This window comes from Vulpes vulpes, chromosome 16 (genome assembly GCF_048418805.1).
Source record: "Vulpes vulpes isolate BD-2025 chromosome 16, VulVul3, whole genome shotgun sequence".
Taxonomy (NCBI): Eukaryota; Metazoa; Chordata; class Mammalia; order Carnivora; family Canidae; genus Vulpes; species Vulpes vulpes.
The window spans coordinates 46,253,204-46,267,992 of record NC_132795.1 but is presented as its reverse complement, the minus strand read 5'-3'; the positions used below and the strand labels follow the sequence as shown (position 1 = coordinate 46,267,992).

Here is a 14,789-nt window from a genome sequence, read left to right as displayed (position 1 = left end):
ATGTATGAATCAAATTATTCTGATGTGTTTTGGTTTATATCCTTGGCACTTTCTACCTATAGACCAGCACTGAATTTTCTCCTTGCCTTTTCTCCAACGTTTTATGTAACAGTTATCCTGGGAAACCTCCTTGTTGTGTTTAGAGTGATGTTTACCCTTACATTCCACTATGCACTTCCTTTTAGCAAATCTCTCATTCATTGACTTGTGTCTTTCCACCTTAATGATTCCTAAGAAGATTCATGACCTGCACTCAGGGCACAAAACCATATCCTTCCAGGGATGTGTCATCCATTTATTTGTATTTCATGTCCTGGGTGGATCTGAGATGGTGCTGCTCATTGCCATAGTCTTGGATCGCTATGTGGCCATATGTAAGCCTCTCCACTATCTGACTATCATGAGCCCGCAGATGTGAATTTTGCTTCTGTCTGGTGCTTGGGCTGTTGGCCTCATTCATTCAGTGGCCCAGTTAGCTTTTGTTGTCCACTTGACTTTTTGTGGTCCTAATGAGATAGACAGCTTTTGCTTTGAACTTCCTTGGTTCATCAAACGTGCCTGCGCAGACCCTTACAGGATGGAATTCGTGGTGACTGCCAACAGCAGGTTCATTTCCATGGGCGCCTTCTTCTCATTGCTTATCTCCTAAGTTTTCATCCTGGTCACTGTCTGGAAACGTTCCTCAGGTGGTTTGTCTAAGGCCTTTTCTACTCTGTCAGTGCACATTAAAGAAGCTGTGGTCTATGTATACAATGGAATATTACTCAGCCATCAGAAATGACGAATACCCACCATCTGTCTGGACATAAATGGAACTGGAGGGTATTAATGCTGAGTGAAGTAAGTCAATCAGAGAAGGACAAACATTATATGGTTTCATTCATACAGGGAATATAAGAAATAGTAAAAGGGAATAAAGAGGAAAGGAGAGAAAATGAGTGGGAAGTACCAGTGAGGGTGACAGAACATGAGAGACTCCTAACTCTGGGAAAGGAACGAGGGGTGGTGGAAAGTGAGGTGGGCGGGGGGGACGGGGTGACTGGGTGATGGGCACTGAGGGGGGCACTTGACGGGATGAGCACTGGGTGTTATGATGTATGGTGGCAAATCAAAATCCAATAATAAATACATACATACATAGATACATACAAAGATAAATATTTGTTGAGTTAAGAGAATGGAATTTTAGGGATTGTTAGTGATTTCATTATGAACTGAAAAATACTGTCAACATAGGTTAGATTTTTTTATTATTGGAGTATCATTAACCTACAGTGTTATGTTAGTTTCAAGTTTAAAATATAATTCTACAATTCTGTGCATTAGGCAGTGCTCATTATGAGATAAGTGTACTCTTAATCCCCTTTGTCGATATCACTCATCCCCCACCCATCTTCCCTCTGGCAACCAACCTATTTGTTTTTTTGCATTTAAGAGCCTGTTTTTTTTTATATTATATATATTATATATTTTTTATATATAAACTTATTTTTTATTGGTGTTCAATTTGCCAACATACAGAATAACACCCAGTGCTCATCCTGTCAAGTGCCCCCCTCAGTGCCCATCACCCATTCACCATTCACCCTCATCCCCCACCCTCCTCCCCTTCCACCACCCCTAGTTCGTTTCCCAGAGTTAGGAGTCTTTATGTTCTGTCTCCCTTTCTGATATTTCCTACCCATTTCTTCTCCCTTCCCTTCTATTCCCTTTCACTATTATTTATATTCCCTAAATGAATGAGAACATATAATATTTGTCCTTCTCAGATTGACTTACTTCACTCAGCATAATACCCTCCAGTTCCATCCACATTGAAGCAAATGGTGGGTATTTGTCATTTCTGATGGCTGAGGAATATTCCATTGGATACATAGACCACAGCTTCTCTATCCATCATCTTTCGATGGGCACCGAGGCTCCTTCCACAGTTTGGCTATTGTGGACATTGCTGCTATAGAGCCTGGTTTTTTAATCTGGTTTTTTTTTTGCTTTGTTTTTTAAACCCCATATATGAGTGCAATTTGTAATGAGTGGTATTTGTCTTTATCTGACTTACTTCACTTAACATTATACTCTCTAGATCCATTCATGTTGTTACAAATGGCAAAATTTCATTCTGTTTTATGGCTGAGTACTATTCCATTGTGTGTATACATACACCCTCACACATTTTCTTTACCTATTCATCTATGGATGCACATATTTAGGTTGCTTCCATATCTTGTCTGCTATAAATAATGCTGAAATAAGTGTACTAGTGCATATATATTTTCAAATTAGTGTTTTTGTTTTCTTTGAGTAACCTGAAAAGACTGAATATTCCAAGCAATTATGAGAGAGAATGGTAAAACTGGACATATCACAATACTAGATTTCAAGATATAAACCTGTAGTAGTCAAAAGAGTTAGTACTTAAATCAATGGAACACAACAAAATGTCCAGAAATAAACCCACATATTTATGCTTAGTTAATCTAGGACAAAGGAGGCAAGAATATACAACAGGGAAAAAACTTTCTTCAACAAATGAGACATGGAAAACTGAAGAGATGCATGGAAAAGAATGAAATTGGACTGCTTTCTCACACTATATGCAAAAATAAACTCAGAATGGATTAAAGAACTAAATATGAAACAAACCATAAAAATCCCAGAAGACAACACAGGCAGTAATTTCTTTGACATTGATTATAACATCATTTTTCTAGATAGAAGATTATGCAGAGGAATGTAAAGGAATATATTTCCCATTTTTCCAAAGGCAAGGGAAACAAAAGCAAAATTAAACTATTGGGACTACATCAAAACAAAAACGGTTTGTACAGTGAAGGAATCTATCAATATAACAAAAAGGCAAGCTACTCAATGGGAGGAGATATTTGTGAAAAGAGATTACTATGCAAAATCTATAAAGAATTTACACAATTCAAAACCAAAATAACCAAATAATCCCATTAAAATTAGAAGAGGTCTATTTTTTCCAAAAATACATGCAGATGGCCAGCAGACACATGAAAAGAGGCTTAAAATCACTCATCATTGGGCAGCCCTGGTGGCTCAACAGTTTAGCACCACCTTCAGCCCAGGATATGATCCTGGAGACCCAGGGTGGAGTCCCACCTCAGGCTCACTGCATGGAGCCTGCTTCTCCCTCTGCCTGTGTCTCTGCCTCTCTCTCTCTTTCTCTCTCTCCCTCTCTCTTTCTCTCTCTCTCGTGAATAAATAAATAAAATATTTTTAAAGATCACTCATCATCAAGGAAACGCAGATCAAAACCACAATGAGATATCACCTGACACCTGCCAGAATGACTAATATGAAAAGGCAAGAAATAGCAAGTGTTGATGAAGATAAAGATGTTGATGAAGTGTTGATGATTCTCATACACTGCCGATGGGAATGCAGATTGGTGCAGTGACTGTAGAGAACAGGATAGAGGTTCCTCAAAAAGTTAATAAGAGAATTACCATGTGGCCAAATAATTCCACTACTGGTTAAGAATTTTTGTTTAAAATCTAAGATTTCATATTTTATTTGAATAAGAGCATTAGATATTGGATGTGAGATTTAACTGTATGAGTCATTGGATAGGTTTCTCATAGAGTTTCATGTTATGTTGAAATGAAGGCAGCCTTTTGAAAAGGATAAGAAAAAAGCAATTTAAAATTGTTAGTATGGTAAACAATTTGAGTACTTGTTTAAATACACAGAAGCAGTCCAATATTTTAATATGTTGGTTTCCTTGAGAATTTCTAGGAGGCTTTGTATTTATACGAAGATACATATTTCCATTTATCTTATAGAACTTATGGTTATGTCTGTTTTTTAATATTTTTTCTTAGAACACTGATATTATCTTAATTTTATCTATTACTACAAATATTGAATAGTTTTTAAAATTTCCAAGTATCGCTTTTTCCACATGACATTGATTAGTGGAAATTTCTAACAGCACAGAGAATCTTTCTGTATCAATCTCTAGGGAAAACTAACTGAATTGTGTCATTATGATTGCCTCACATTTGCTGAATTTTAACCCTCAAAAATTCCTCTCTTGGTGATACTGTTATTAAAGTACTAAGAATTCAAATATAGAATTCCTGATATCATAGTCAATATCTTTAGATGAGATCACATGATTTATACTTGTTGTGAACTTGATTACTTAATTATCTGTTTAATTTTGAAGTATCTAACTTCTCTGACATTAATAGTGGTATATCCTTAGGTGTTTTGATATCCATTTGTTAAAAGATTTTATTTATTTATTCATGACGCACAGAGAGAGAGAGAGAGAGAGAGAGGCAGAGACATAGGCAGAGGGAGAAGCAGGTTCCATGCAGAGAGCCCGACGTGGGACTCAATCCCAGGACTCAGGATCACACCCTGGACTAAAGGCAGCACTAAACCACTGAGCCACCAGGGCTGCCCTGATATCTATTTTTGGAGGAAATCTTGCTTCCATATCTTGTCTGCTATAAATAATGTGTTTCCTCGTTCTCTCAAAGTGTTTCCTAGTTCTTAACGAAAAATTTCCAAGTTATCTTTCCAAGTATGGGAAAAGAAAACAGGTCTGAAGTGTCTCTTCCATAAACTTAACCACACTGATCAAAGAATATATACAAAATTCCTTCATTTATCAATCGTGTTTTTATTGAGTTTCTATTTTATTTTAGGCATTTTAAAAAGTAAGCTTTGGGAATGTAAAGATAAATACAAAACTTCAGTCTTCAATGAGTTTAACATTCTTGGCTTCTGTCTCTGTCACACAAATTATTGCAGAAATTGCTTCTATAATTCACTTACTTTTTAAAAAGCAGTAAAAAACAGGGCAATTGGGTAGTGCAATCAGTTAAACCTCTGACTCTTGGTTTTGGCTCACATGGTGATTTCAGGGTCCTGATATCAAGCCTTCCAGGAGATTCCTTGCCCAGTGTGGGGTCTGCTTGAGATTTTCTCTCCTACTCCCTCCACCCCTCCTACCTTTGCTCACTTACGCTCTTTCTCTCTCTCAAAATAAATAAATAAATAAATGTTTTAAAAATTAATAACTGTAAAAATAAAAATGCTTTATTGTCCATTTCTATTTTGTGTCTAGTTATTTCTTAACTTGAATGTCAATTCAATTTTCCCATCTTTAATTATAAAATTTTAGTAAGGACTACATAAGCCTATGAATTAGTCTTAATATAATTCTGAGTATGAAAAATGCAGCAATGATTTTTTATGATAATGGTCATAATAGTATAAACCGTGCCCCAAGTGGATGAGGAAAAAAAGTCATTGCTCATTTCTATACAGTTTCTAGAATTTTCCTTAAAGTGGTTTTGGTAGACCATACTGTTTGTTTCATTAAAGCAAATCAGCCAGTTTAAGTTTCCACCATCAGTATCTTTATGTCCTTGAAAAATCTAATGAATAAATAATAGCAAAGTCCTGTTATGTGTCAAGCAACAGACTAAACATATTTGTATGTATTGACATTTTTAGCCCTCACCAGAGCACTAAGAAGTAGGCATGATTCTATGCATACTACAGCTAAGGAAATTAGGGCTGCAATACTTTAAATGAATTGCCTAAGATTCACTTGATTTGTAATTCAAAGAGAGTTAGCTGGACCCACATATTAGACACTTGCTCCCTGAATTGCACTACCACATGGTAGTGGTGTGATGAAGCAGTGAAGGCAGCTAGTATATCCATTAGTTTGTAATACAGTTATATAAATTGGATTCACTCTACCTCATCTAAATGATAACCCTCTAAATATTTTGTGACTTTAAGAAACATATATACATTCCTATTCAGGTCTTTGCAGACATCTGGTTAGAATGTGAAAGTTGAAAAGACAATAAAAGCAGGCACAATGTGGAGAAGAAAGTGGTGAGACTTTGGAAAGGGTGTTTTGTACTAGTGTGTGGCACCAAACTAAATGAAAAGAATGGATAGAATAAGATATGATCAGATGAATGAGTAGAATGGAAAAACAATTAATAGAAAAACAGAAAACAGATGCTTTGAGGAAAATGAAGCAAATGTAGAATAATTTAGTATGAAGGGAGTTTTGATGACTTTAATTATACAGCCATAAATAGTATTATGATTTAATGGAAGAAAACCAAACAATTATTATTATTACTATTATTTTAATAATAAATTTATTTTTTATTGGTGTTCAATTTGCCAACATACAGAATAACACCCAGGGCTCATCCCGACAAGTGCCCCCATCAGTGCCTGTCACCCATTCACCCCCACCCCCCGCCCTCCTCCCCTTCCACCACCCCTAATTAGGAGTCTTTTTCTTCTCCCATCCCTTATATTCCCTTTCACTGTTTTTATATTCCCCAAATGAATGAGAACATACACTGTTTGTCCTTCTCCGATTGACTTACTTCACTCAGCGTAGTACCCTCCAGTTCCATCCACGTTGAAGCAAATGGTGGGTATTTGTCGTTTCTAATGGCTAAGTACTATTCCATTGCATACATAAACCGCATCTTCTTTATCCATTCATCTTTTGATGGACACCGAGGCTCCCTCCACAGTTTGGCTATTGTGGACATTGCTGCTAGAAACATCGGGGTGCAGGTGTCCCGGCGTTTCATTGCATCTGAATCTTTGGGGTAAATCCCCAACAGTGCAATTGCTGGGTCGTAGGGCAGGTCTATTTTTAATTCTTTGAGGAACCTCCACACATTTTTCCAGAATGGCTGCAACAGTTCACATTCCCACCAACAGTGTAAGAGGGTTCCCTTTTCTCCACATCCTCTCCAACATTTGTTGTTTCCTGCCTTGTTAAATTTCCCCATTCTCACTGGTGTGAGGTGGTATCTCATTGTGGTTTTGGTTTGTATTTCCCTGATGGCAAGTGATGCAGAGAATTTTCTCATGTGCATGTTGGCCATGTCCATGTCTTCCTCTGTGAGATTTCTCTTCATGTCTTTTTCCCATTTCATGATTGGATTGTTTGTTTCTTTGGTGTTGAGTTTAATAAGTTCTTTATAGATCTTGGAAACTAGCCCTTTATCTGATATGTCATTTGCAAATATCTCCTCCCATTCTGTAGGTTGTCTTTTAGTTTTGTTGACTGTGTCCTTTGCTGTGCAAAAGCTTCTTACCTTGATGAAGTCCCAATAGTTCATTTTTGCTTTTGTTTCTTTTGCCTTTGTGGATGTATCTTGCAAGAAGTTACTGTGGCCGAGTTCAAAAAGGGTGTTGCCTGTGTTCTTCTCTAGGATTTGATGGAATCTTGTCTCACTTTGATGGAATCTTGTCTCATTTTCATCTGATCTTGTCTCACTCTTTTGCCCATTTAATGATTGGATTGAAAACCAATTAGGCTATCATCTCCTAACTCATTCGTGAAATAGTAATTATTTTAACCTCAGATCGTCTGCTCTCAAAAACTCACTTCAACTGTTTATGTCTCCTGTTTTTTTTCCAAGCAAGTCCTCTCGTGTCCCACAGTTTCTGCATGGCTGACTTGACCTCTTTGTTCTGAAGTGTGTAGATGAGGGGATTCAGCATGAGTGTAATAACATTGTAGAGTACAGACACCATCTTGTCCACAGAAAATGTGGACAAGGGAAGAACATAGAAGAAAATACTGGGTCCAAAGAAGAGTGTTAGTACCATGAGGTGAGAGCCACAGGAGGAGAGTGCCTTTCGCCTTCCCTCCTAGGAGTGAATCTTGGCCAGGTTAGCGGAATAGGAAGAAAACAGTATAATAAAGGAACTGGTAGAGATTAACCCACTGTTAGACGCCATTAGTAATTCAATAATAATGTGTCCGCACAGGCAAGTTTGATGATGGGGGAACATCACAAAAGAAGTTGTCCACCTGGTTTTGTCCACAAAAAAGGCAAACGTATAGCAAGGATCCTCTGGACAGTAGATTACACAAACACTCCCATCCAGGAGGCAGCTACCAACATACAGCGTAATCCTTCACTCATAATAGTGGTATAGTGCAGAGGGCAACAAATTGCAACATAAAGATCATAGGCCATCACTGTAAGCAGGAACATCTCAACTGCTCCTACAAAATGCAGAAAGAAGAGCTGCACAATGCATTGGCCATAGCGAATGACCTTCTCATTATCAAGAAAATCAGCCAGAAGCTTAGGGATAGTTGAATAACGTAAGTCCAGGAAAGAGGGGTTGCCAAGAAGGAAATACATGGGTGATGAATTCAGATAGTTATCAGAGGCTACTGTGACCAAGATGAGGACATTGCCTACCCAAGTGGGCACATAGAAGAAAATAAATAGTACAAATAACCCTGCCTCGATAGGTGGTGTCTGTGAGAAACCGGAAGGACAAAGATTCTCACCATCTCTCTTTGGTTTTCATCCATTTGACCTGGCTTCTTGATTAAAGAAATTAAACAAGGGGCATTAGTAACATTGAAAGTGAATGAGATAGAAGATGGTGGAAGAGTAGGGGTCCTCACCTTACCTGGCCCCACCAACTTACCTAGATACTTTCAAACTGTCCTGAACACCTATTAATCTGACCTGATATTTAAAGAGAGAATAGCCAGACACTACAGAGAGAAGAGTTTCACTTCTAACAAGGTAGGAAGGTGGAAAAAATAAAATAAAAATGAATCAAGTGGGGGAGTGGCCCTGCGAGGATCCACGGTAAGGCTGCACACCTAGAGCCTCCAGGACAGGAAGGCCCAGCCCCAGAGAAGTGGGAAATTTAAAAAATTCACACCAGATTCTTCCTGGACAGAAAAGTGCTTACCAGAGAATTTGGGCAGAATCACAGAAGGGGCAGTGAAGTCCAGTTTCCCGGAGTCATTAACAGAGGAAGTGTGCCCCAGGGTAAAGGGCACCACGTAATGTGGGCCGACCTTGGTAAAAAGGTGCAGCCTGCACAGGGAAGGGCACCTGGGAGAAGCCAGTCGGTTAGATGGGCGGCTCCGGACAGAGGGGTCTGTGCCCTGCTGCCTTGGGGAGCCACGTGCCCTGGGAGTGCGAATCCAGCAGCACAGGCCCCGGATCCCAGGGTGTACCAGTGGACACAGCCCATGATCCTGCATTCCTCCTGGGACAGATGAAGGCCAGAAGGACACAGGACAGCACGGACTCTCCTGCTGCTGGGAGCCCCCAGGGGGAAGCAAGAAGGGCATAGGACAGAGAGGACTCTACAGCTGCTAGGTGTCTCTAAGCATCAGTGCACCTCCACCACCTGGGAGCATCTAGGACAGGGCGGACTGGGACTCTGTGGGTAGTTACTGTGAGAGCTGAATCCAGGGATGGAAAACTGGATGCTACCATTTGTTATTGTTCTTCCTTGTTTCATCCTGTAGCTGGGAGGGGCGGGGCCACCAGGGAACAGAGGACTCACAAGGTAGACAGCTCCTACTGAGCCCAGCACCTGGCAGAGGGTGGGACATCTCCCCCAGGTATGCAGACCTGGGAATCAGCACAGCAGGTCCCTCCCCCAGAAGACCATCTGGAAGGACAGGGGAAGAGCAAGTTCTTGACTAAGCAGTGCTGGAAAGCTCCAGGGAAAATCAAGGTGTTTACAGTATATAGCACTAGAGGGTATCCCTCCTTCTATTTTTTTCTCTTTTTCCAATACAACTGGTTTTTGTATAAGACTATAAATTTCCAATTTTTTCTTCTTTCCCATCTTAACTACAATATTTTACCACCTCTTCATTTTTAATTTTCTCCCTTTTTGACTTCTATATTTCTACAGCTACAGGTCTTAGATATATTTTCCACTTCCGGATTCCCTTCAACATACTCAACTTAATTTTGGGAGATATACAAGATATGTTTTTGTTTGTTTGTTTGTTTTGTATTTTTTGTTTTCTCTGCCTCATTTTCTTCTACAATGGTGGAACATAATACATTCTAAAACATGACCACAATGCACCCAGAACAAAGTGGCATACCGTGCTGGTTCAGTCTGTGAGATTATATTCTCTCTTAATTCCTATACTGCCCCCTTGTTTTATCTCATTTATGTTTTGTTAGTCAATGGTGGGTCCTTCTACCGGTATTTCTGGTTTATATAAATTTGGGACTGAGCATCTTCTAACATACAGAACTTATACTCAGAACCAAGAGGATCACTCTCTAGGACCCCTCAGGTAGACTACAATCTCCCTCCACTACAACTTCGTCATGACCACCATCTCCCAGTCCCGCAACTCGTTTTGTTCTCCTCCTTTTAAAAAATTTATCCTCTTTATACTTGCTTTCTTCTATTTTCTTTTTTCTCCTCTTGTATCAGATTCTTGGCCTTTCATTTTTTAACTACTTTGTTTTAAAATTAGTTTTTCACATTAGTGGTCCTTCTGTTTTACTTTTTTCCAATCTTTGTTTTAAATTTCTGGTCACTGACATCATCAGAATCATCTGAATAGAAATTTACTTAGGTCATGGGTTGATATTCTGGACTCAGGCCACTCATACAGCCACTATGCACTGAGCAAAATGACTGGAAGGAATAATTCACCACAAAAGAATATGTATGAAACAGTACTCTCTGCCACAGAGTTACACAATTTGGATTACAATTTGATGTCAGAAAGCCAATTCAGAAGCACAATTATAAAGCTACTGGTGGCACTGGAAAAAAAAACATAAAGGATGCAAAGACTTGATGACGCAGAATTTAGATCAAATCTGGCTGAAATTAAAATCAATTAAATGAGATGCAATCCAAACTGGAGGTCCTAATGATGAGGGTTAATGAGATATAAGAAAGAGTGAGTGACATAGGAGAGAATTGATGGCAAGGAAGGCAGCTGAAGAAAAAAGGGGAAAACAATTAAAAGACCATGAGGAAAGGTTAAGGGAAATAAATGATAGCCTCAGAAGGAAAAATCTACCTATAATTCAGGTTACAGGGTGAACCAAAAGGGACAGAGGACGAGAAAGTGCATTTGAATAAATCATAGATGAGGAATGCCCTAATTTGGGAAGAGAAACAGGCATTCAGATCCAGGAGATAGAGAGGTTCCTGCCAAAAAATCAATAAAAACCATTGAACACCTCAACATTTAATAGTGAAACTTGCAAATTCCAAAGATAAAGAGAAAATACTTAAAGCAGTAAGAGGCAAGAGATCCCTAGTTAATACGGGAAGAAATATTAGGTTAAATAGCAGACCTCTCCACAGAGACCTGGCAGACCAGAAAGGGCTGGCACGATATATTCAGGGTCCTAAAAGAGAAGAACATGCAGCCAAGAATGCTTTTTTTCCAACAAGGCTCTCATTCAGAATAGAAGGAGAGAGAAAGGGCTTCCAAGAAAGGCAGAAACTTAAAGAATATGTGACCAACAAGGCAGCTCTGCAAGAAATATTAAGGGCGACTTTGTAAAAGAAAGAAGCCCAAAGAAATAATCCACAAAAACAGGGACTGAATAGGATTAAGATCACACTAAATTCATATCTTTCAATAGTAACTCTGAACATGAATGGGCTAAATAATCCATTCAAAAGACTCAGGGTTTCACACTGGATAAAAAAGCAAGAACCAACTATTTGTTGTCTAAAAGAGACTCATTTGAGACCAAAGGACACCTACAGCCTGAAAATGAAAGGTTGTAGAACCATTTACCAGGTATCTTATGCTTTTGGGTGCAATTGTAAATGGGATTGACTCCTTAATTTCTCTTTCTTCAGTCTCATTGTTAGTGTATAGAAATGACTAAAAACTACAGAACACTTCTGAAAGAAATTGAGGAAGATACAAAGAGATGGAAAAATATTCCATGCCCATGCAATGGAAGAATTCATATTGTGAAAATGTCAACGTTACCCAGAGCAATTTACACGTTCAGTGCAATCCCTATCAAAATACTATGGGCTTTCTTCAGAAAGTTGGAAGAAATTATTTTAAGATTTGTGTGGAATCAGAAAAGACCCCAAATAGCCAGGGGAAATTTAAAAAAGAAAACCATAGCAGGGGGCATCAAAATGCCAGATTTCAGGTTGTAGAACAATGCTGTGGTCATTAAGACAGTGGGATACTGGCACAAAAACAGACACATAAATCAATGGAACAGAAGAGAGAATCCAGAAGTGGACCCTGAACTTTATGGTCAACTAATATTCAACAAAGCAGGAAAGACGATCCACTGGAAAAAAGACAGTCTCTTCAATACATGGTGCTGGGAAATTAGACATCCACATGCAGAAGAAAAAACCTAGACCACTCTCTTTCACCATACACAAAGATAAAATCAAAATGGATGAAAGATCTAAATATGAGACAAGATTCCTTCAAAATCCTAGAGGAGAACACAGGCAACACCCTTTTTGACCTTGGCCACAGTAACTTCTTGCAAGATACATTCACGAAGGCAAGAGAAACAAAAGCAAAAATGAACTATTGGGACTTCATCAAGATAAGAAGCATACAGTCAACCAAACTAAAGACAACCTACAGATGGGAGAAGATATTTGCAAATGACGTATCAGATAAAGGGCTAGTTTCCAAGATCTATAAAGAACTTATTAAACTCAACACCAAAGAAACAAACAATCCAATCATGAAATGGGCAAAAGACATGAAGAGAAGTCTCACAGAGGAAGACATACACATGGCCAACACACACATGAGAAAATGCTCTGCATCACCTGCCATCAGGGAAATACAAATCAAAACCACAATCCTCACACCAGTGAGAATGGGGGAAATTTTTTAAATAAATTTATTTTTTATTGCTGTTCAATTTACCAACATACAGAATAACACCCAGTGCTCATTTCGTCAAGTGCCCCTCTCAGTGCCCGTCACCCATTCACCCCCCACCCCCGGCCCTCCTCCCCTTCCACCACCCCTAGTTCGTTTCCCAGAGTTAGGAGTCTTTATGTTCTGTCTCCCTTTCTGATATTTCCCACAGATTTCTTCTCCCTTCCCTTATATTCCTTTTAACTATTATTTATATTCCCTAAATGAATGAGAACATACACCGTTTGTCCTTCTCTGATTGACTTATTTCACTCAGCATAATACCCTCCAGTTCCATCCATGTTGAAGCAAATGGTGGGTATTTGTTGATTCTAATGGCTGAGTAATATTCCAATTTATACATATACCACATCTTCTTTATGAGAATGGGGGAAACTAACAAGGCAGGAAACCACAAACGTTGGAGAGGATGCAGAGAAAAGGGAACCCTCTTACACTGTTGGTGGGAATGTGAACTGGTGCATCCACTCTGGAAAACTGTGTGGAGGTTCCTCAAAGAGTTAAAAATAGATCTGCCCTATGACCCAGCAATTGTACTATTGAGGATTACCCCAAAGATACAGATGCAATGAAACACTGGGACACCTGCACCCCGATGTTTCTATCAGCAATGTCCACAATAGCCAAACTGTGGAAGGAGTCTCGGTGTCCATCGAAAGATGAATGGATAAAGGAGATGTGGAGGAGGGGCAAGATGGTGGAAGAGCAGGGTCCCCCAATCACCTGTCCCCACCAAATTACCTAGATAACCTTCAAATCATCCTGAAAATCTACGAATTCGGCCTGAGATGTAAAGAGAGACCAGCTGGAATGCTACAGTGAGAAGAGTTCGCGCTTCTATCAAGGTAGGAAGACGGGGAAAAAGAAATAAAGAAACAAAAGGCCTCCAAGGGGGAGGGGCCGCGAAGAGCCGGGCTGAGGCCGGGGCGAGTGTCCCCAGGACAGGAGAGCCCCGACCCGGAGGAGCAGGAGCTGCACCAACCTTCCCGGGCGGAAAGGGGCCCTCAGGGAGTTAGAGCAGGACCCCAGGAGGGCGGGGATGCCCTCGGGCTCCCTGGGACTCCTCATTCATTTGGGGAATATAAATAATAGTGAAAGGGAATATAAAAGAAGGGAGAAGAAATGTGTGGGAAATATCCGGAAGGGAGACAGAACATAAAGATTCCTAACTCTGGGAAACGAACTAGGGGTGGTGGAAGGGGAGGAGGGCAGGGGTTGGGGGTGAATGGTGACGGGCACTGAGGGGGGCACTTGACGGGATGAGCACTGGGTGTCATTCTGTATGTTGGTAAATTGAACACCAATAAAAATTAATTTATTTAAAAAAAAAAAGGCAGACGTTCAACCACTGAGTCACCCAGGTGCTCCAACTGGATTCTTTTTTTTTTTTTTTAATCAGTCATCAAGTATGTTTGTAAGCATTTATTTTATAGATTTTTAATTGTAGTTTTCTCTAAGTCTTCTTTAGAAGGATTAGCTTTTGTATGCTTATAACAGCAATAGGAATTCATCTAATACTAGAACTACATGTGTCTTAATGAGGGTGTGATTTCTTTTTGTCAATATGAAAGAAAGCATCAGATCTTGAATTTGCATACAATCGTCTTGGGTAGAAACTCCTCCCAGTTTCACAAACTTTCCTACGTGTTCACTTGTAATAGAATTTGGCAACCAAGTCCATGCACGTGGACATGACACAGTAAATAGCACTCATAGTCCTCCTGTCAACTGCTTTGTTGGCATAAATTTTGTAATTCTGGAGGTACCATGCACAGAAGCTAGACCTCAGTGGGAGTGGAAAGCAATGGATTATTCCTAAATCTGAGAAAAGAGATTAAATTCACCCAATTGAGAAACTACTTATCAGACAAAAGTTGTATTATTATACTCGTGGCTCTCTGTGGCTATTCATAACTCTCACAAACAATTTAGGGTCTTTTTCTTTTTGTTTCAAAAGATACAATAAATCAACCAATGGCATTTTAAGAAAAAGTCTATCAAAGCGTTTAACATTTAAAATATAAAAAAAAAGATAAAGAAGATGTGGTTTATGTATACAATG

At 39.3% G+C, this 14,789-nt stretch overlaps 2 pseudogenes; one reads left to right on the top strand and one right to left on the bottom strand.

Moving 5' to 3' along the window:
- LOC140595889 (olfactory receptor 4F6-like) lies at window positions 1–781 on the top strand (annotated as a pseudogene).
- A 6,632-nt stretch (window positions 782–7,413) lies between these two features.
- Window positions 7,414–8,362, bottom strand: LOC112912398 (olfactory receptor 4Q2-like; annotated as a pseudogene).
- Between the last annotated feature and the right edge of the window lie 6,427 nt (window positions 8,363–14,789).